Genomic DNA, 23,718 nt, shown 5'->3' on the forward strand with positions numbered 1-23,718 from the left:
TAAATGCAAGGCACTATTGTACCAGCAGAGTTCGGAATTCCAGAATATAGTGAGAATGTAAGCATATATTTGCCTAGTCAAGTTCCCAGAGGAACGTCATCTTGATGGTGGGCCTCAGTTTCCTTACCTGTAAAAAGAGAAGCTTGACTCGAAGGATCTATAAAGTCGCTTCTTGCTCTAAAAGTGAAAGAATATTTCTTAGAATGGTTGTGAAAAATAAGAATTGCCAAGGGTATCAGATAGATATTAATATCTCTTTTAGGGAGGATCCCTAGGCAGACTACATCTTATGTGATTCTCATTTCCAGTTCATTGTCTCCCATACACAAATACAAGGGTTAAAGACTCTTCATCCTACTTTAGAAAAAAGATAGCTATAATCCAAATTCTGTCTAAAACTTTTTTTAACTTATGAAACAGGTAGCTACTTCCTAAGAGCTGTATAAGGGATCATAAACTTCCATCATAGAAAGAAGCTGTTTGTTCATATTTATTACTTCCTATTTCACATGTCCAATTTCAAGATGATAGCAGCCTGGTTCTACTTAATTGATGTGATGGCTTTCAACCATGGGATCATCCTTCTAAAGCTGCAATTAATTCCTTTTTGTGGACGTGGACACTGAGGGCTAGTGAAGTTGTTACTTGTCCAGTATCACTCAAGTATTTAGCAAGCAAAGTTTGAACATAGGTCCTCTGACTTGAGAACCATTCCTCTGTCATTTTAAATTTTTACAGCCAGGCACTACATGGAATAGAAAGACATCTAAGTCATGGTTCCCATTCTTAAGTAGCTAATAGTAGAGTTGAAGGGGGAAAAAGATAGTGTGATACAGCAGGAAGAACACTGACTTGGAAGGCAGGGAACCTGGGTGCCTTTGTAAAGTCTTTCCCGTCTGGCTTTGGACAAGTTCATTTAACCTCTCTGGGCTGCAGTTTTCCTCATGTAGGTGGTAAGGTGAATAGGAGGGCCTGGAGTCAGGAAGACCTGAGTTCAAATGGGGCCTCAGACACTTACTAGCTATATGACCCTGGGCAAGTCACTTAACCTTTGCCTCAGTTTTGTCACTGTAAAATGGGGATAATAATAACACCTACCCAACAGGGTTATTAAGAGGATCCAATAAGATAATTGTAAAGCACTTATCATTGTGCCTGGCTTATAGTAAGTGCTATATAAATGTTAGTTCTTCTTATTACTATTGTTACCTGTAAAATGAAGGGGGTAGACCACATAGCCTCTAAGGTCTCTTCTAGCTCTAAATCTATAATGTTATGATCCTAATTTATAGGAACTACCAAATGGGTAGTCTAAATAATAAATCCCATAGGAGTTCAGATAGAGAGAGAAGAGATCACTGCATATTGAGAGGGATCTATAGAAGAAAGTAAAATAGGTTAGCCTCAACCCCAAGAAGAGGAGCAGCATATGTGATAGCACAGTGGTGACAATTAGCACACTTCATTCAGTATTCTAAGGAAGCTGGGCATATGGGAATAATCAGTACATGTTCAGGGACAGAGAATAGACTAGTCTGGCAAGGAAGGAGGTAGAGGAGTATTGGTGGGAAACTGAGGTTGGAAAAGTACTATGACATCTTGTGGGTCAGTGAACTTAAATGGATAGGAAGGGGTAAATTTAATTCAGGTGATCACTATATAAAGTACTGTGAGCAAGAATGCGTTAGAAGAAATTGAGTTCTCCTTATAAGTCAGTAAAATGAAGAGAAAAGCAGTACCAGGGTGTTATTTCAAAAAATGACAGAATATCTGTTTGAATTCAAGGCAAACCATTCAATATCATAGTAATACAACTCTGTGCTCCAACCACTGATGCCAAAGAGGCCAAAGTTAATAAATTCTATAAAGGCTGACAACATCTTCTAGAAATAACACATAAAAAGATGTCATATTCATCATAGAGGATTGGAACGCTAAAGTGGGGCATCAAAAGATAATTGGAATACAGGAAATTTGAAGTACAAAATGAAACAGGTCATTAGAAAATAGGCAAGTTTGGCCTTGGAGTACAAAATGAAGCAGGTCAGAGACTAATTGAATTTTGTCGAGATAACTTATGGTCATAGCAAACACTTTTTCAACAACCCAAGAAGCAACTCTACACATAAACCTCATCAGGTGGTCAATATCGAAATCAGATTGATTATGTACTTTGCAGTCAAAGGTGGACAAACTCCATACAGTCAGTTAAAACAGTTAAAACAAGTTAAGGCTGACTGTGGCTCAAATTGTGAACTTTTTATTACAAAATTTAGACTTAAATTGAAGAAAATAGGGAAAAGCATCAGATCACATAAGTACTACCTAAATAACATCCCTTATGAATATGAAGTAGAGGTTATAAATAGACTTAAGGGTTTAGATCTGGTATATAAGTGACTGAAGAACTATGGACAGAGGTTCACAATACTGTATAGGAAGCAGGAACAACAACAAAAAAAATTCCAAAGAAAAAGAAGAGCAAGAAAGCAAAATGGCTGACTGATGAGACTTTTTAATAGCTGATTAAAGAAAGAAAGTGAAAAAGAGAAGAGAAAGGGAAAAACATACCCAACTGAATCTAGAATTCTAGAGAATAGCAAGGAAATGGACTTACATGAACTTATGCTGAGTGAAGTGAGCAAAACCAAGAGGACATTGTACACAGTAACAGCAACATTGTGCAATGATCAGCTGTGACAGACTTAGCTCTTTTCAGCAATCTGATGATCCAAGACAATTCCAAATGACTGATAATGGAGAATTCTATCCACACCCAGAGAAAGAACTATGGAGTCAGAAGCATACTATTTTCACTTTTTTTCTTTCTAATGTTTTTCCCTTTTGTTCTGATTCTTCTTTCATAACATAACAAATGTGGAAATATGTTTAACATGATTGTACATGTATAACTTATATCAGATTGATTGCTGTCTTGGGGAAGGGGAGGGGAAGAGGAGAGAGAGAGAGAGAGAGAGAGAGAGAGAGAGAGAAATTTGGAACTCAAAATCTTGTAAAATGAATGTTGAAAACTATCTTTGCATGTAATTGGAAAGAATAAAATACTATTGAGGGAAAAAAGAAAAAAGAGAATAACAAGGAAAGATAAGAAGATTTTCTTAAATGAGCAATAAAAAAGAAATAGAAGACAATAGAATGGGAAAGACAAGATATCTCTTCAAGAAAATTAGAGATTTCAAGAGAATATTTCATGAAAAAAGGGGCATAGCAAAAGATAAAAAATGGTAGGGACATAACAGAAATAGAAGAGATTAAGAAGATGTGGCAAGAATACACAAAAGAACTATGGAAGAAAGGTCTTACATCACCAATAACCACAATGGAATGATTATTGATCTAGAGCCAGACATCATGGAGAATGAAGTCATTGCCAACAATAAGGCTGGTAGATGTAAAGGAATTCTAGCTGAGCTATTTAAAATCTTAACAAATGATGCTGTTAAAATGCTGCATTCAATATGCTAGCAATTTTGGAAAACTTGACTGTACCCACTGGTCTGGAAAATATCAGTTGATATCCTAATCCTAAAGAAGTGTGATGCCAAAGAATGTTAAAATTACTGAACAATCACATTTGTTTCACATGCCAGCAGGGTTATGCTTAAGATTCTGCAAGCTAGGCTTCAGCAATATGTGAAATGAGAATTAGCAGAAGAGCAAACTGATTTTCTCAGAGATAGAGGAACTAGAGACCAAATTGCCAATATTCATTGTATTATAGAGAAAGCAAGGGAATTTCAGAAGAAATGTTTCTGTTTCATTGACTATACTAAAGCCTTTGTGTGGATCACAACAAAATGTGGAGAGTCCTCAAAAAGATGAGAGTACCAGATCATTTATTGTTCTCCTGAGGAACCTATACTGGCCAAGAAACAATAGAACTGGACATGGAGCAACTGATTGGTTTAAGATTGGAAAAATAGTATGATAAGGTTGTATATTGTCACCTTATTTATTTAACTTACAAGCAGAGCACATCATGTGAAATGTTAGGTTAGATTAAGATTGCCAGGAGGAATATCAACAATCTCAGTTCCACTTCTGTGAGACAAGATGGCAGAGTAAGAAGGTAGTCGCTCTCACCCTCCCCTATCAACCTCTGAAAACCCAGAAAATATCACGCCAGAAAAAAACCTGGAACAGCTGAACCAGAAGAAAGATGTGGTACAGCAGTGCAGTAGCCCAGGTAGCTAGAGGAATTAACGGGAAAGGCCCCTCTTACCCTGGGGGAAGGGGAGCAGTACAAAACAGGAGTCGCCCAGCCAGCTAACGGAAAGACCCACTTTAGCACACCAGGAGGAGATTCTGGTGCCTAGGCATTCTACAACAAACGAGTCTCCCAATGCCTCAGCAAAAATAAGGGACGCAGCACTACAAAGGGCCCCAGGTGGATAAGCACCTGGCAGCATTCGTCTGAAAGGAGCTAAAGAAAGCAACCTAGAGGTGCCAAAAAGTTCCAGCCTTGTTGATTCCAGCCCAACACCAGGTAAGCTGTCAGAACCCTACAGCCTCCAACTGCCAACCAGGAGGAGATCCTGAAGCCCAGGTGGTCGAGCAGGTAAACGCCAACAGCTGTACCTCTGAGTGCCCCAGTGAGGGTGGGGTAACTGGTGGAAACCAGCTCAGAAAACCACCAGGTTCCTCGGCATTCTACAGCAAAGAAGACTCCCAGTACCTCAACAGAAATAAGGGAGGAAGCACTGCAAGGGGCCCCAGGCAGATAAACACCTGGCAGCACTTATCTGAAAGGAGCTAAACAAAGCTAAAGGAAAGGAAAAGCAGGCAACTTAGATTTACCTGAAACTCCGAGCCTTGCTGATTCCAGCCAAACACCAGATAAGCTGCCGGAAACCTACAGCCTCCAATTGCCAACATAAGATGCCCCAGCACACAAAGCCAGTGACCAAGACCTAGGCTCCCAATGCAAGAAGCTTGGGTCAGTGCCCTCTGCTCCCCAGCAGGAGAGCTTAATCTCTTTAAAGGCCAGGGAATAAAGAAACACCATGAGTAAAAAGAAATGTACTATAGATTCACATTATGAGAAGAGTGAAGATCAAGACAGAAATTCTGAAGAGGACAACACTGTCATCAAACCCACATCTGCAACATCAAAAGGGAATGTGAACTGATCTGAAGCCCCAAAATCCCTCTCAGAAGGACTCAAGAAGGATCTTAAAAGACAAATGAGAGAGGTAGGGGAGTCCTTTAAAAGTACAATTGGCCAATTGGAAAAAAAGTACAATGAAGAAAACTAGTCCCTAAAACACACAATTGGCCAAATGGAAAAAAAGTACAATGAAGAAAATAAATCCCTTAAAAACACAATGACCAAGTGGAGAAGAAAGTACAAAATCTAACAGAAAAAAACAATATGTTAAAAATTAGAATTGAACAAATGGAAACTAATGACTCTATGAGAGAGCAAGAATCAGTCAAACAGAAACAAAAAAATGAAAAAATAGATGAAAACGTAAAATACCTCATGGGTAAAACAGCTAACCTGGAAAATCGATCCAGGAGAGACAATTTAAAAATTATAGGCCTACCTGAAAGTCATGATGAAAAAAAGAGCCTGGACAATATCCTTCAGGAAATCATAAAGGAAAACTGCCCTGAAGTCCTAGAACCTGAAGGTAAAATAACTATAGAAAGAATCCACTGCTTTCTGCCTGAAAGAGATCCCAAATTGAAAATGCCAAGGAATATAATAGCTAAATTCCAAAATTACCAGATAAAAGAGAAATTACTGCGAGCAGCCAGAAAGAAACAATTTAAATATCATGGAACCACAGTCAGATTACACAGGACCTTGCAGCCTCTACATTAAAAGACCATAGGGCATGGAAAGTGATGTTCCGTAAGGCAAAGGAGCTTGTAATGCAGCCAAGGATTAACTACCCAGTGAAAATGAGCATGATTTTTCAGGGAAGGAGATGGATATTCAATGAAATAGGGGACTTCCAAACGTTCCTGATAAAAAGACCAGAGCTCAACAAAAAATTTGATCTTCAAGTACAAGATTCAAGAGAGACATAAAAAGGTAAATGGGACAGAAAGATATAATATGTTTTTAGTAAGGGCAAAATGTTTACATCCCTACAAGGGAAGATGACACTTGCAACTCTTCAGAACTGTATTGCTATTGTACCATGTTAAAGGAGTATACATGAAGGGGGTGGATATAAGTTGACTTTGATGTAATGATAAAAAAAAGTTTAGTCAAGTGGGTTAAATGGATCCAAATAAGTGGATTAGTCTGAGCTCAGAAAATGTACTGAGAAAGGAGGAAGTAGACAAGGGTAAATTACATTACAGGAAAAGACACAAAAACCTATTAGAGCAGTGGTAAAGAAGGGAGGGGGATGAGCATTGTTTGAACCTTAATCTCATCAGATTTGGCTCAAGAAGGGAATAACATAATCAGTTAGGTATAGAAATCTAACTTGCACTATAGGTAGTAGGAGGGGAAAGGGGAAAGAAAAGGGAGGGGGGATAGAAGGGAGGGAAGAAGCAATAAGGGTAAAGGGGAAGAAAAGGGAAAGGGATGATAGAAGGGAGGTGGGACCCAAGGAGGCACTGGTCAAAAGCAAAACACTAGTGAGGGAGGGAAAGAAGAAAGGAGAAAGAAAAGGAAAAATGGGGGGAAAAAGGATGGAGAAAAAGACACAGATAGTAATCATAACTATAAATATAAATGGGATGAACTATCCCATAAAACAGAAGCTTATAGCAGATTGGATAAAAAACCATAATCCTACAATATGTTGTTTACAGGAAACACATTTGAAAAAGAGTGACACGTACAGGGTAAAGGTAAAAGGCTGGAGCAAAATATATTATGCTTCAGCTGAAGTAAAAAAAGCAGGGGTAGCAATCCTGATCTCAGACAAAGCAAAAGCAAAAATAGATCTTATCAAAAGAGATAAGGAAGGAAACTACATCCTGCTAAAAGGCACCATAGACAATGAAGTAATACCACTACTAAACATATATGGACCAAATAGTATAGCATCCACATTCTTAGAGGAGAAGTTCAGGGAGTTACAGGAAGAAATAGAGAGCAAAACTATATTAGTGGGGGACCTCAACCTCCCCCTCTCTGAACTAGATAAATCTAACCACAAAATAAACAAGAAAGAAGTTAAGGAGGTGAATAGAACACTAGAAAAGTTAGGTATGATAGACCTGTGGAGACAACTGAATGGGGATAGAAAGGAATATACTTTTTTCTCTGTGGTACGTGACACATACACAAAAATTGACCATGTACTAGGGCATAAAAACCTCACAATCCAATGCAGAAAGGCAGAAATAGTAAATGCATCCTTTTCAGATCATAATGCAATAAAAATTATATGTAACAAAGGGCCATGGAAAGATAGACTAAAAAGTAATTGGAAACTAAATAATCTAATCCTAAAAAATGATTGGGTCAAAGAACAAATCATAGAAACAATCAATAATTTCATTCAAGAGAATGACAATAATAAGACAACATACCAAAACTTATGGGATGCAGCAAAAGCAGTTCTTAGGGGAAGTTTTATATCTCTAAATGCTTACATACATAAAATAGAAAAAGAGGAGATCAATGAGTAGGGCATACAACTAAAAAACTAGAAAAAGAACAAATTAAACATCCTCAATTAAACACCAAATTAGAAATATTGAAAACCAAAGGAAAAATTAATAAAATTGAAATTAAGAAAACTATTGAATTAATAAATAAAATTAAGAGCTGGTTTTATGAAAAAACCAATAAAATAGATAAACCTTTGGTTAATATAATTAAAAAAAAGAAAGAAGAAAACCAAATTACTAGTATCAAGAATGAAAAAGGTGAAGTTACCACCAAGGAAGAAGAAATTAAAACAACAATTAGAAATTATTTTGCCCAACTATATGCCAACAAATTTGACAATCTTAGTGAAATGGATACATATTTACAAAAATATAAATTGCCCAGATTAACAGAAAAGGAAGTAAAATACTTAACCCCATCTCAGAAAAAGGAATTGAACAAGTCATTGATGAACTCCCTAGGAAAAAATCTCCAGGGCCAGATGGATTTACATGTGAATTCTATCAAACATTTAAAGAACAATTAATTCCAATACTATATAGACTATTTGGTAAAATAGGTAAAGGAGGAATCTTACCAAATTCTTTTTATGATACAAACATGGTGCTGATACCTAAACCAGGAAGAGGCAAAACAGAGAAAGAAAATTATAGACCAATTTCTCTAACGAATATAGATGCAAAAATTTTAAACAAAATATTAGCAAATAGACTACAGCATTTTATCACATGAATAATACACTATGACCAGGTAGGATTTATACCAGGAATGCAGGGTTAGTTCAATATAAGGAAAACTATCAGCATAATCCATCATATCAACACCAAAACTAACAGAAACAACATGATCATTTCTATAGATGCAGAAAAAGCTTTTGACAAAATACAACACCCATTCCTATTAAAAACACTAGAGAGCATAGGTATAAATGGAGTCTTCCTTAAAATAATAAATAGCATCTATCTAAAACCTTCAGCAAGCATAATATGAAATGGGGACAAGCTAGAAGCATTTCCAATAAGATCGGAGGTGAAACAAGGACGTCCATTATCACTACCGTTGTTCAATATTGTACCGGAAACATTAGCTTTAGCAATAGAAGAAAAAGACATTGAAGGTATTAGAATAGGCAAAGAAGAAACAAAGCCATCACTCTTTGCAGATGACATGATGTTATGCTTAGAGAATCCTAGAGAATCAAGTAAAAAACTACTTGAAATAATAAACAACTTTAGCAAAGTTGCAGGCTATAAAATAAACCCACATAAATCGTAGGCATTTCTATATATTATCAATAAAGCCCAACAGCAAGAGACAGAAAGAGAAATTCCATTTAAACTTACTGTGGACATTATAAAATATCTAGAAGTCTACCTCCAGAAACAAACCCAGGAACTCTATGAACACAATTACAAAACACTTTTCAGGCAAATAAAATCTGATCTAAAAACTTGGAAAAACATCAGTTGCTCATGGGTAGGCCAAGCTAATATAGTAAAAATGACAATCCTACCTAAGCTAATTTACTTATTCAGTGCCATGCCAATCAAAATACCAAAATATTATTTTATAGAGTTAGAAAAAACAATAACAAGATTCATTTGGAAGAACAAAAGGTCCGGAATATCAAGAGAACTAATGAAAAAGAAATGCAGGGGAAGGTGGCCTAGCCATTCCAGATCTTAAATTGTATTGTAAAGCAGCAATCACCAAAACTGCTTGATACTGGCTAAGAAATAGAGTGATGGATCAGTGGAATAGGTTAAGTATGCAAGACACAGTAGTCAATGACTATAGTAATCTATTATTTGATAAACCCAAAGACCCCAGCTTCTGGAATAAAAACCACTCTTTGAAAAAAACTGCTGGGAAAACTGGAAAAGAGTATGACAGAAACTAGGCATAGACCAAAATCTCACACCATATACCAAAATAAAGTCAAAATGGATACATGATTTAGATATAAAGGCTGATACTATAAGCAAACTGAGAGAGCAAGGAATAGTTTACCAGTCAGATATGTGGAGAACAGAAGAATTCATGACCAAACAGGAGATAGAGAACATTACAAAAAGCAAAATAGATAATTTTGGTTACATTAAATTGAAAAGTTTTTGCACAAACAAAGCCAATGCAACTAAGATTAGAAGGAAGGTAGAAAATTGGGAAAGAATTTTTACAACCAGTCTCTCTGATAAGGGCCTCTTTTCTAAAATGTATAGGGAATTAAGTCAAATTTATAAGAATACAAGCTATTCCCCAATTGATAAGTGGTCAAAGGATATGAAGAGGCAGTTCTCAGATGAAGAAATTAAAGCCATCTATAGTCATATGAAAAAATGCTCTAAATCAGTATTGATTAGAGAAATGCAAATCAAAACAACTCTGAGGTACCACATCACACCTATCAGAATGGCCAACATGACAAAACAGGAAAATGATAAATGTTGGAGAAGATGTGGGAAAATTGGAACACTAATGCATTGTTGGTGGAGTTGTGAAATGATCCAACCATTTTGGAGAGCAATTTGGAACTATGCCCAAAGGACTATAAAAATGGGCATACCCTTTGACCCAGCAATAGCACTTCTAGGGCTATATCCCAAAGAGACCACACAATTGGGAAAAGGACCTACATGTACAAAAAATATTCATAGCAGCTCTTTTTGTGGTGGCAAAGAATTGGCAATTGAGAGGATGCCCATCGATTGGGGAATGGCTGAGCAAGTTGTGGTGGATGAATGTGATGGAATACTATTTTGCTATATGAAATGATGAACAGGCTGACTTCAGAAAAACCTGGAAAGACTTGTATGGTCTGATGCTGAGTGAAGTGAGCAGAACCAGGTGATTGTTGTACACAGTACACAGTAACATTGTAAGATGACTAATATTGATAAACTTAACCCTTCCTGGCAATACAAGGATCTAAGACATCTCCAGAGGCCTTGTGATGGAAAATACTATCCACAGTCAAACAAAGAACTATGGAAGCTGAATTGTTATTTTTTTTCTCTTCTGTTGAGTTTTGTTTCCTCTTTCTGATGGTTCCTCCTATTGGTTTTAATTTCTACTTACATCATCACTAATGTGAAAATATGTTTAATATGAATATAAATGTATAGCCTATATCAGATTGTGCGCCATCTTGGGGAGGGTGGTGGGGTGGAAGGGGGAGAAAATTTTTAAACTCAAAAGTATATGGAAGTGATTATTGATAAATCAAAATACATTAATAAAAAAATTTTAAAAATGTGAAAAAAAAACAATCTCAGATATGCAAATGATATCACTGTGATGGCAGAAAGTTGAAGAAGAATTAAGAAGCCTCTGGATGAGGGTGAAAGAGGAAAGTATAAAAGCTGGTTTGAAGCTTAACATAAAAACCCCTGCAAATTAAGATCTTGGCAACTGTTCCTATCACTTCCTGGCAAATAAAGGGAGAACAAATGGAATCCGAGTCACATCTTATGTTCTTGGGCTCAAAGATCACTGTAGGTGGTGACTGCAGCCATAAAATTAAAAGATACTTGTTCCTTGGAAGGAAAGCTATGGACACTATACTAAAAAACAGAGATATCTCCTTGCTGCTAAACATCCTTACAATCAAAGCTATGATTTTTCCAGTAGCAATGTATGGTTGTGAGAGGTGAACTATCAGGGAAGCAGAGTACCACAGAATCAACACTTTTGAATTGTGGTGTTGGAAAAGACTTTTGAGTCTTTTTGCTAGAAAGATCAAATCAGTCAATGCTTAAGGAAATTAATTTAGAATGTTTACTGGAAAGTTAAATACTGAATCTAAGGCTTAAATATTTTGCCCACATAATGAGAAGACGGGACTCATTGAAAAAGACCTTAACATCGGGGAAGATTACAGGTGAAAGGAAAAGAGGATGGTGGAGAATGAGATAGACAGATAGTGTCACAGAAGAAATGAACATGAGCTTAGACAGATTTCAGGAGGATAGTGGAGGATAGAAGGGCCTGGCATGTCCACGGGGGTCATGAAAGTTGGACATAACTGAACAACTGAATAATAAATAACAATACTCAAAGGGAAAGAAACAAACAAATGCATAAATCCGTACCCATCATGAACTTATGACAAATTGAGTTACTTTTCTCTGTGGACAGGTTGAGGAGTGAGTATGCAAACATGCATGACATGGGAGATTCTCTTTGGAAGTCGAATTGCTCCCTGGCCACAATAATTGAAAGTAGTTATCCAGAGCTATAGTTCTCTGTTCTAAAGATGCCTATAATTTGGATGTTTTCTTCAGCCTGCTTTCTTAGCTAGTTGAAAAAGTATTGAAGTATTGAAGAGTAGAAACTACAAGATGCTGCATCTGGGACATTCATGCTGAAACTTGTGTTCAAAGTAATTCCATTCCTTCAGAACTTTGAACTCCTTCAAACGGGTCTTTGTGAATCAATCTCAATCTCTCTCTCTTCTCTCTCTCTCTCTCTCTCTTCCTCCTTCTCACCCTCCCTCTCTCCCTCTGTTGGGTCTTTTTGGTCTGGCACAAAAAATAGTGTTCTTCATAGAGTGAAATCATTTTGGTAAGGGACCAGTCATGTCTGGAACCACCCTAGGGTTTCCAGGTTGCTAGTCTCTTAACTGAAAATGTATGCTTGAAGTCTGACCTGTCTCTATTGCCAAGGGATGATATCCTAGGATGAAATCACGGTATAATTACAAAGAAAGGTATGATATAGTTAAAAGAATATTGTACTGAAAATTAAAAAACCCACCTAGGCTCTAGTTTCCTGTCCACTAAAGATCAATTGTATACCCTTCATTATTGCCTAATTTCTTTGGGCCTTGCTTTTCCTCCTCTGCAAAGTAGTTGATATCAAAGATTCCTTCCATATTTACCATCGTGAGTTTATGCCACAGAAACAGCAAGGTTTAGTGAAAAGAATATTGGATTTTAAGTAGAATACCTCTTATTTGTAATTCACTCATTACGTTACCCTGAAAAATTCCTTTCACCTCTCCCAGTAGCAATTTCCTCCTATGGAAAGTGAAGGGGTTAGCAGGATGATACTAGAAAGTCTCTTCTAGCTCTTTGGTTATTGTTCAGTTGTTTCAGCCATGTCTGAGCCTTTGTGACCCCATTTGGGGTTTTCTTGCAAAGATACTGGAGTGGTTTGCCATTTCCCTCCCAGCTCGTTTTACAGAAGAGGGAACTTAGGCAAACAGAGTTAAGTGACTTGCTCTGGGTCACACAGCTAGTAAGTGTTGAAAGTCTTATTTGAACTCAGGAAGATGAATCTTCCTGACTGCAGGAACAGAACTCTATCCACTGTGCCATTTAACTGCAAAACTTAATTCTAGATTCTTTAAATCTGGATTATTCTTAACATCCCTTTAAATTCAAAAATGCTATGATCCTAATGAAAGAGAGGATGGAGAAGAAAGTCAGGTATTTATCTCACAATGGAGACTGATTGTTTTTGAATAGCGTAATCATACTAAAAAAGGTATCTAAAAGTACTCGAGGTGTAGTCAGATGGATCCAAGTTATAATCCAGTTAGATTCCAAGCTCTTTCTACCTCTGTGAGCTTGGTCAAATAACTTAAAATCTCAGATATTCTAGTTTTGGAATCAGGGAAAAGCAAGAATAGGAAAGGGAAGGAGAGAAACTCAGAGTAGTAGAGGAATAGTCTTTTGAGTACTTTCCACCCAGTAGTAAAAGAGAAAGAGAAGAATTAACTTCACCAAAAATATTGTATTACGTTTCATATTTTGAGAACTGGTTTCCACTGTACTTGAAGCCAGAGGACTTGGGTTCAGTTCCCAGTTCTTCTATTTGCCATCTGTTGGATGTGTAAACAGGCAATGGCAATGTCATGAGACTTATGTGAAAACCTGGTTAATTACAAGAGAAATGAACATTCATGTTGAACTTAAAGAGTGGACAGTCCTCACAGAAGTTGGCATGTTTACAACAGTACAACAAAAGCAGGAGAAGAAAACAGGAAGAGGTGGGGCATGGGAGAGGAAAGGTGAAGTGAGGTGATGGCAGAAGCCCATTCTTTATCCTTGGGTAGACTATGAAGATTGGATGGTCCACTTTTCTGCAAAGGACCCCAACTACACAAGCATTTTCCCAGCCTGGCACAGACTGGCTGGCATCTGTCTTGCCTCCCAAGAACACACAGGGAATCCAGCCTGGGCCGCAAACAACAAATTATGTGAACTTAGGATGGGGTGGATTTCATCCTTGACACATTCAGGGCCTCCTGCATGCTCTGGGTCCAGTGTTTCTGGAAAATATTGCAACTCAAAAAGACAAGTTCAGGTGCTCTCTTAACAGCCCTTAACCAGTGTTGAGCAAGTCACTTAACCTTTGTTTACTACTGTTCTTTTATTAGATAAGGTCAGTTTGAATTAGTAGCATGATATGGTAGCTCAAAAATCTGAAAACATCTTAAGGTTCATCAGCTTAGTCATTCTATCTGGGAATAAGGAGCTTTTAGTTACACAAATAAAAAGAAAAGAGAAAAAAAATCCACATGTTATTATGAAGTCCCATTAATTGCAGTTTGACACAATGTATAAATTAAATTTAACAAATTAATTTAACAAATTTCTTTTGTCTCATTTTATGTATAAATTCCAGATTGCTGGTCATTGTTGTTATTATTTATATAGTTATAATTACTGTATATGTTGTCCCCTTTGCTAATTTCTTAACACTGTATCACTGTATATCAGTCTTTCATATTTATATTACATTCATATCCCATAATTTGTTCAAATATTTTCTGTTACTCTACATCATATTCATATCATCTTGACTGGGAGAAAAAGTCATAATTAGAAAGTATGAGGAAGAGGAGGAACCTCTGAAGGACATAGACAAATGATTAGCAGAAGAAAAATAGGCATATATATGGTTACAGAAAGAGAGACTTTCATTAATGAAATTATTCAGTGATAGCAAATGGATTTTCTCTTTTTCTTTCCTGTGAGCAGTTAGTTGAAATTAAGAATTATGTGTACTCAGTCATCTTCATTTTCGTAAGAGCTGTAGTTAGATTAAAACATATTTATGCTTTATATGTCCTCCAATATTGTTCACACAATTCCTCAACATTACCGTGTCTGATACTCAGTTACCTGTCTGACTTTAGACAAATCATGAATGTTCTCAATCTCAGTTCCCTTATCTTTAAGATGAGGTGGTTGGATAAGATCTTTAAGTTTCTTACTAGTTCTAAACAGAATCACCTACTCTTCTTGCCCTCTTAGCCTGTTCACAATTTTCATGTCCTGCAAAAACATTTGTGTCAGTTTTGATGCAAGTACCAATCATGTTCATGGCTGTTAACGTTAACACATGGATGGGCGAAACCAACAAGTTTTCAAAATTCCACACAGCAGCACAATGTTCAATACTTCTACCTCCCTTTCCCCTATACTTGTGCAATTTACATTCTTAGAAATAAAACTATGTATTTTCAGTTTCATTTTTTCGTGCTTTGCATCATTAAAGATCCTGATTTTAGATTTGATTGTTTATTTCTTCATGGTTAATTAGAATTCTCTTAGTTGCCCCATCCTTGTGGAAACTGAAATGTGGAATTAGGTGATTATACTGATTATCAAAGGCTCGTAGGAATTCATGTGTCTGAAAGATGCTTTCATTTTCTTAACTGCTTTAAAAAATAAGCATAGTTCAAAGTAATAAAAGATTTTTAAACAGTATTAAAGCAAAATGACAACTTAAATAATAGGAAAGTAGATGTTAGAAAATTTTAAAAATATATAAATTAAGAAATATATCATTTCACCACCAATTGGTCTTTTTATCTTCTTTGGGCTAGAGAATTGTAGATGGGATAGGTTCTTTTTATTCAGACTAATTCCACAATTATTTGAATTGTTGAAAAAAGAGCTTTTAGTAATAAACAGTAAGCACTATCTCTTACTTTGAGCTAAAGCTGAGTACTCAATATTCTTTGAGTTGACATGAAAGATGGGTCAAAGGTATTTATTTGTTTGTTTTCTTATATTGGCAGAAAAAAGGTGATCCAAAAAAGGCTAGGATCTTTGCTTATGGTGGGAGGAACAAAGATAATTTATGGCAGAGAGAAAGCAGAGGAATACCTATTTTGATTCTGTTTCCTCTATCAAGGACAGTGACCTTTGCCCTGGGAATCACAGAACAAAAATGACTGACGGGGTTGATGCTCAAAATAAGAAGATACTTTCACAGCAATAAAGGGTATGAAAGGGTATGAAGTCTTTGATGTATTGTTCCTAGTCCCAGTTAAACTGCATCCAAGGGTACTGAAATCATTGATTTATGTTATTTTGGGGCCATTGTCAGTGATATTTGAATGATCGAGGAAAATGCAATACATGCTTCAAAAATAGGAAATAGTAAATGTCCCAGTTTTCAAAATAAGGAGAAGAGTAGAGTGTGCATACTATAGGCTTGTGACCTTGACTTCAGTTCCCAGGGAAATTCTAGAAGGAATCATTAAAGAAATGGTTGGTGAATATCTGAAAAGGAAAGTTGTGATTATGCAGAGCAAACATGACTACAACAAGAACAAGTCATGTCAGACTAACCTCATTTACTCTTTTGTTTGGTTTATTGTACTGTAGATAAAAGGAATGCTATAGATATATTTTCATAGATTTTCTCCCTTCTTTTATGGCTAGGTAATGGGGTTAAGTGACTTATCCAGAGTCACACAGCTAGTAAGTGTCAAGTGTCTGAGGCTGTATTTGAACTCAGGTCCTCCTGACTCCAGGGCCGTTGCTCTATCCACTAGGCCACCTAGCTGCCCCTCGATAGATTTTTTTATCAAGATTTTTGATATAGTGTTTCACAATATTATTCAGAGAAATTGGAAAAAATATGGACTAGATGATAATTAATTGGATTTAGAACTGGTTGGATGGCTAGACTCAAAGAGTAGTTGTTAGCAGTTACCTGTTAGCATTGCAGGTGGCCTTCAGTGGAGTGCCACAAAGATCTATTTGACTTTGGGCTGTTTAAATTTTTTTAATCAATTTTATTGTTTCTAACTTCACAGCATTTCTCATATTTTTCTCCTCTCTACTCACATAGCCACAATCCCATTTCATGATTTCATCATCTCTTTATTGTACTCCCAATCTTCTAAATAGCATCCTTGCCTCAAGTCCTCCACTGTAATCTATCCTCCATACAACAATCAAATATTCTTAAAGTATAAGTCTGACTGTGTCACCCCTCCCTCCTCACACATACTTTCACACTTTATAAATGCCAGTGGCTCACTATTGCAGGCCAATAACCATTTATGGAATGCCTACTACAGGACAGGCTGTGTGTTAAACTCTAGGGATATAAAGATAAGTAAAACCTGTCCCTGTACTCAAGAATCACACATTCTAATAGAGAAGGCAACATCTTAAAAACAAGAGACAGAAAATATTGAGAAAGTAGATGGAATCAGGAAAGATTTCTTACAGAGTGGAGCCATTGCAGTTTATTGCATAGAGAAAAGATATAGTCAGACATGCTTTTAGAAAATCACTTTAGGGACTATATGGAGAATAGATTGGAGAGGAGGTCCTTCCAGTTATAAATTGTGATCCATAGTTCCTTTCTACTCCACAGTTTTACCAGTGATTTGGATGAAGGCATAGATACCATATGTATAAAACATGTCTAACATGAAACTGGGAGGGGTAGTTAATGGATGGCAGGTTTGAGATGGTAAAAAAAGATCTTAATAGACTGGAATAAGGGGCCAAATATTGTATTTAATAAAAACAAATAAAAAGTTCTACAATTGTTCTTCAAAACTTAATTATATAAGTAAGTATAGGTTAAGAGATGGCAGCTAGATAAGAGTCCATGTGAAAAGCAGCTGAGATTTCAGTGGACTGCAAACTCAAATGGAGTTAATAATATGATCTTATTTCAATGATTCCTATTTTCATCATGATGGGTACTTCCTTTACAAACAAAGACCACAACCCATATCTAATTAGCAGATGGTCTCTTTGAGTTACTCTAGCTAAAAATAAACAAATAAAAGTAATTATCAATCTGTATTCAGCCTGGTGATGATCTTCTTAGAACTTAGTTATGATGGTTCTCAGACTAAAGACACAGTCTATTACTGGCTAATGGAAACTGGGTGGTGCAGTAGATAGAATAAATACTTAGAATCACGAAGACCTGAATTTAAATCCAACCTTAGATGATCACTACCTGTGTGACCCTCGGCAAATCACTTAAGCTTTGTTTGTCTCAGTACCCTGTAAAATGGGGATAATAAGAACATCTGACTCCCTGGGTTGTTGAGAGGATCAAATGAGATAATATTTGTGAAGCATTTAGCACAGCACCTGGCACATAGTAGATGCACCATGATGATGATGATGATGATGATGGTGGTGGTGGTGGTACTCAGAGTCTTCCCCTCAAGAAGCTTATATTCAATTTGAAGGAGCAACATGTACACATATAAATAAAAAATTAAATATATATACAAAGTAAACATATAGTAATTATGAGGGAGAGAAGGATCTTAGAGCTGAGCAAATCTGCACAGGTGTGGTGTAGGAGGTGATATGTGACCTGAACTTGGATGGAAACAAAGGATTCTAAGAAATAAAGGTGAGAAGGTGATTGAAGACTAGTCAGAGGTGATAGGAGCCTATGTGATATTACAGAGATGGGAGAAACAATGGCCTGCATGAAGAAGAGAAAGTAAAGAAAGAAGTTATCTGTGGAAGGAAACCCAAGCAAAGACCTGACCCAAATTGAACACCTAGAAATGTTCATTTTGAAAGTGACATTGTAAGGATTGGGTGAAGTTTAGACTATTTACTAAAGATAGAAACGTTATGCTATATAGACTATAAACAAAGATAAAGCATTTCAAAGAACGATTGCATGTGTTAGCACATATATTTAAGGTTTTAAGTTAAAAAAAGTGCAAAGCAGAATTTATTAGCATAGCATTACAGGTTGATTTATTTGATTCTGTATTTGCCTCCTCCTTGGAAATTATCCACTCGGAGGGAAATTTAAAGAATTTTGTACCAATTCCTTAAAATATATAGTTTTCCTTCTCAGAGCATTTTGAAAATCATGACTAAAACATTACTATATATGGAATGTATATAGATGCAGTTTCTTAATATGCTAAATTTAGTAATTGCCATAAATCTATACTAATTTCATCAAGTTCTACAAAGGTGAAACTAGAATTTTAAAATCCAACAGGATCTGATTTTAGTTCTGGATATTCTAACAGTTGCCAGAAGGTTGAAAAGAAGGGTCAGCGATAATGTTATACTATGATCAGGCTTGTTTGTATTAATTTTTGTCCAGAAAAACACAACTTGACCACTTATTAACCCTAAAATTTGCACATAAATTGAAAATCATGTAACCAAGACCTTCAGTGAACAAAATACATAAATAGAGTCCAAGGGGACTTATTAAAAGATATGAAATCATATGGCAGTGTCAGATAATCTCTAATTCTTTATAAAGGTCTTTTAATTTCATTATCAGTGCTGCCTCTAGGGCATTGTCTAATTTGACATATTTTAAATCATGCTGACAATTTTTTTCTTTTATAAAAGATTATTGATTTATGAAAGTATTTAAGTGTGGATTTTTCCTCCCACTGCCAGAGTCCCTGTCTATACTAGCAGAAATGGTATCCTTTCATTTTTTCCTTATCTAAATTCTTATTTCAGAGGCACCTCTGGGAGCATGAAAGGGTATCATACTTCTCTTGGCATAAAGCCCCACGTCCTCTTCCTCCTAGTTAGTCAGCTACTTCTTTTGAGGTTCACTTCATCCAGACATATCACCCCATTGATATCCTGGAGGCAATTTTAGCTTCAGGTCATTTTCCTCCTTATTTCTCGTGTAGTATCTGACACAACCTTCTCTTCCCAACCCCTTGACCTTATGCTTGGAGACTTTGATTTCCACGTTGATATCCTGTCAAATGCACATACGTTCTCCTCTCCCTTGAATCTGCAGGAACGGTCATACTTTTATATCATTAACACTCACCTTTTCACCTTCACAATCTGTAATTCTGAAATTCCTCTCCCAAATCATCACCTCCAGGCCTTTCTTCTCTTGCTGTATGTACTTAAATGCTCCTCAGGCTATTCTTTGTTCTGCTCCAGGTGGAATCCTGAAGTCCTCCTACCCTGCCTTGCTTTCCCAGAAAAACACCCTTGTTATGGCCTTACTTCATTCCCTTCAAAATATTGACCTTCCATTTAGCCAGTTAAATTTTACATGGTCACATTACTCTGAATTCTTTGCCCCGGTGTCCTGTTGCTTGCCATTGTTTCCCAAATAACCTGGATTACTTTCTACTTATGGATTACTTCCACTCATGTGCTACAGAACACTGCTAGAATACTTCATAGAACTATGCTGCCTCAGTCCCCTTTAAAAAGAAAAAGGGTTATCAGCTCTTAGGCAGGCCTTCACTCCTGCACAAAAATTCTTTTGCTCTCCCTTAATTCATTCTAACACAATCCCAGGAATATCTGGTGAAAACCCTTTCTCTCCTTCAGTCATCTGCACCATCCTTTATGCCTTCCTCTCATCAGAGGACCTAAACTCATACTTTTCTGGGGAAAAAAACGAACAACTGGATCTGTGTCATAAACTCCCTGTCATCCTTAATTTCACACTTCAAAAAATCTCAGCAGCATTCCTCATCCTGTGCTCATTTTCTCTAGTCCCAGAAGAAGAAAAGACTTTTCTCCTTGCCAGCACCAACCCCTCTTCTTGTGCATTTAATTGTATCTTCTTTTGAAGATTACTCCTTCAGCCATCCTGGTTCTGTGTAGAATTTTCAATTTGTCCTTATCCATTGACTGCTAGCTACCCTGCTTCCTATAAAAATGTTCAGATTTCTCCTATCTTAAAAAAAGGCAGTGTACCCTGCCATCCCCTAAAGCTATCCTATATTTCTCCTTCCTTCTCAGAGAAAAAGCCATCTTTGTCTTTGTCTCTACTTTCTCACCTATAATTCCCTTCTTAATACCTTGCAATCTTCCTTCTATTCCAACTAATCTGCTGAAATTGTTGTCTCTGACGGCACTGAGGACATCTTTATTGTTAATCCAATATTTTCTCAGTCCTTACCTTTCTTGACTTCTTTGAAGCATTTATCATTGTGAAACACTTCACTTTCTGGATTTTCTTTCTTTTCTGATCTATTTCAGGCTCCTTTGCTGGATTACCACCCTTAGCCCACTAAATTATATGTGGATATACCCCAAGAATCTAACCTGTGCTTCAGTCTCATTAGGTTTCTTTAGCTTTTTTTTTAAGTTTTCTTTGGGCTCTTCAGTCTTGTTGGGTTCTGCCATCATTTAGGGTGCTTCTGGCTTCCACTTTGAGAGAGAAGATGGAAGATACCAAGGTGCCTTCAGGTTGCTAAAGGAAGAGACCCTAGGAAAAGCCTGCATGAAAGGAGTTTGTTGTCTCTGAGGAGAACAGAATGGCCAGACTTTTGACCCCAACCTGCTTCCCCACCTAGAATGAATCAGTCTCCATTGGAAAAGGGTAAGGGAAGAAGGGCTAGAGATAACTGTTCTGTCTCCCTTCGAGCCATACAGTGAGACAGCCCTTGCTATATATGAATGCATTCATGTACATAATGTGTATGTATGCATATATCTTCTGACTTCTGACCTTATCATTCTATCAAAACTCTTCTCTCCAAAGCTACTAATAATGTCTTAGTTGCCAAATCCAATATCCAGTAAACATTTTAAACTCAGTATGTACAAAATAGAACTCATTATCTTTCCTGCTGAACTCTCTACTCCTCATTTCCTATTACTGTAGAAGGCAATACCATCTTCCCAGTCTCAAAGGTCTGCCACCTTTCTGTCATTCCTGACTCCTCACTATGCTTCACCCCAATATCCAATCTATTGCCAAGGTCTGCTGATTTCACCTTTCCAACATCTCTTGAATAGTTTCCTTCTCTCCTCTGACATTGCCACTACTCTAATGCAGGCCCTCCTTACCTCACACCTCAATTACTTCAATAATCTGCTGATGGGTCTGCTTCTTTCAAGTCTTTCCCCACTCCAATCCATTTTCCATTCAGCCACAAGATTGTTTTTCCTAAACTGAAAGTCTGATCATTTCATCCCTAGGAAGAAAAAGAAAATTCTCTGTTTCGCATTCAAAGCCCTCTCCTACTAGACCTCCTAACTACCCCGTCCTATCTTTCCAATCTTCTTAACACTTTACTCCCCAAAATGTACCCTTCAATCAAGTGACATTGGCCTCCTGGCTATTCCAGAAACAAGACAGTCCATTTCTTACCTATGGGTGTTCTTTCTGGTTATTCCCCTTACCTGGAATGATTTTTCTTTTCCACTCCAACTACTGACCTTCTTGCTTTTCTTTAAGTCCCAACTAAAATCCCATCCCTTACATGAACTTTGCCCCAATCCCTCTTAATTCCAATGCTTTACTGCTGTTAATTATTTCCTCTTTATCCTGTATGTAACTTACTTTGTTTATTTTTTTATAGTTGTAAACTCCCTGAGGGCAGGAACTGTCTTTTGCCTCTTTTTTATCCCTAGTACCTGGCACATAGTAGGTGCTTGATAAATGTTTATTGAATGGATGAATGACTTCAACTTCATGGATTCAACTGTTACCCCTATGCAACTAACTCCCAAATATATATAATCAGTCCTTTATTCAGTCTTTGAGCTCCAGTACTACATTTCAGCCTCACTGATAGAAATCTCCAACTGGATATCTCATTGGTATTTCAAATACAAAATGTTCAACAACAAAACGACTCCTCCAAACTTCTTTCTTTTGTTGTGTCCATAGTTGCACTCTTCTTCCAGTTAACCAGGTTTGCAACCTAGGTCTAATCCTTATATCTTAACATCTTCATTTTTACCCAAGTATTTGGGCTTTTACCTACTCAATATCTCTTGTATCTGCCCCCTTTATCTTCATTCATACTACAGCCATCTGAGTTCAAAATCTCATTACATCTCAGATTCTAATAGCTTTCTAAACAGTCTCCCATTGCCAAATTCCTCCACTTTTGCCAAATTGCTATTTGTAAAATTCAGTTCTGCTCATGTCATTCCTTTGCTCAAAAAGCCTGAGTGATACCTATTGCCTCTTGTATCAAATATGAATCCCTTTGTTGAGTCTTAACCTAATCTGTCTCTTAACCTCCATTTTACCTTTCTGAGTTAATTACTAGATTTCCCAGCCAAACTGACCTAGTTGTTATTCCATATTCTGTCTACTTGCCTTTGAAAGGCTACTTCTATTACTGGAAAGCTTTCATCCCCTCTCTTATTGCTGGAATTCTCTCATCTTTGTTTCTACCTCTTGGAAACCCTGGTTTCTTAAGATCCCTAGAAGTCAAGTGCCATGACTTTCCAGAGATCTTACCTGATTCCCCAAGTTGTTAGTGCCTTTTTACACACACACACACACACACACGTATGTGTGTATACATATTTGTATATACATACATATACATAGGTATTTTGACCTTATTTCTTCTATCTCTTTTATTTTTATCTGTGAACATGTCATGTCTCCCTACTACAAGTGTTCTTAACCTGTTTTGTATCATGGATCCCTTTGTCAATCTAGTGAAAGCTATATACTCAGAATAATATTTTTCAGTTCAAAATTACATCTAGTTGGAAAGAGGGAAAGGGAAGAGAAGGGAACAAGTATTTATTAAACTCCTCCTTTGAGCCAGGTACTAGCTAAGTCCTTCACGAACATAATATCATTTGATCCTCACAACAACCCTGTGAGGTAGTTGTTATTATGATCCTCATTTTACAATTGAGAAAACTGAGGTAGACAGAGATAAAGTGATGTACCCAGGGTTACATGGCTAGTTAGTGTCTGAGTTCAATTCTGAACTCAAGGCGTCTTGACTCCAATGCCCTATCCAATGTGCCACCTAGGAAAAGTATCTTTGTGTCTACAAAGGAAACCAATTACATTGACATACATTTATCTGTCTATCTATCTATCTATCTATCTATCTATCTATCTATCTATCTATCTATCTATCTATCTATCTATCTATCTATCTA

At 36.8% G+C, this 23,718-nt stretch overlaps 1 protein-coding gene across 1 annotated transcript in view; it reads left to right on the forward strand.

The window, feature by feature from the left end:
- Window positions 1–23,718, forward strand: part of MALRD1 (MAM and LDL receptor class A domain containing 1) — an 832,608-nt gene that overhangs the window by 540,195 nt on the left and 268,695 nt on the right.

Source organism: Vombatus ursinus, unplaced genomic scaffold (assembly GCF_900497805.2).
Source record: "Vombatus ursinus unplaced genomic scaffold, bare-nosed wombat genome assembly UNPS02005459.1, whole genome shotgun sequence".
Taxonomy (NCBI): domain Eukaryota; kingdom Metazoa; phylum Chordata; class Mammalia; order Diprotodontia; family Vombatidae; genus Vombatus; species Vombatus ursinus.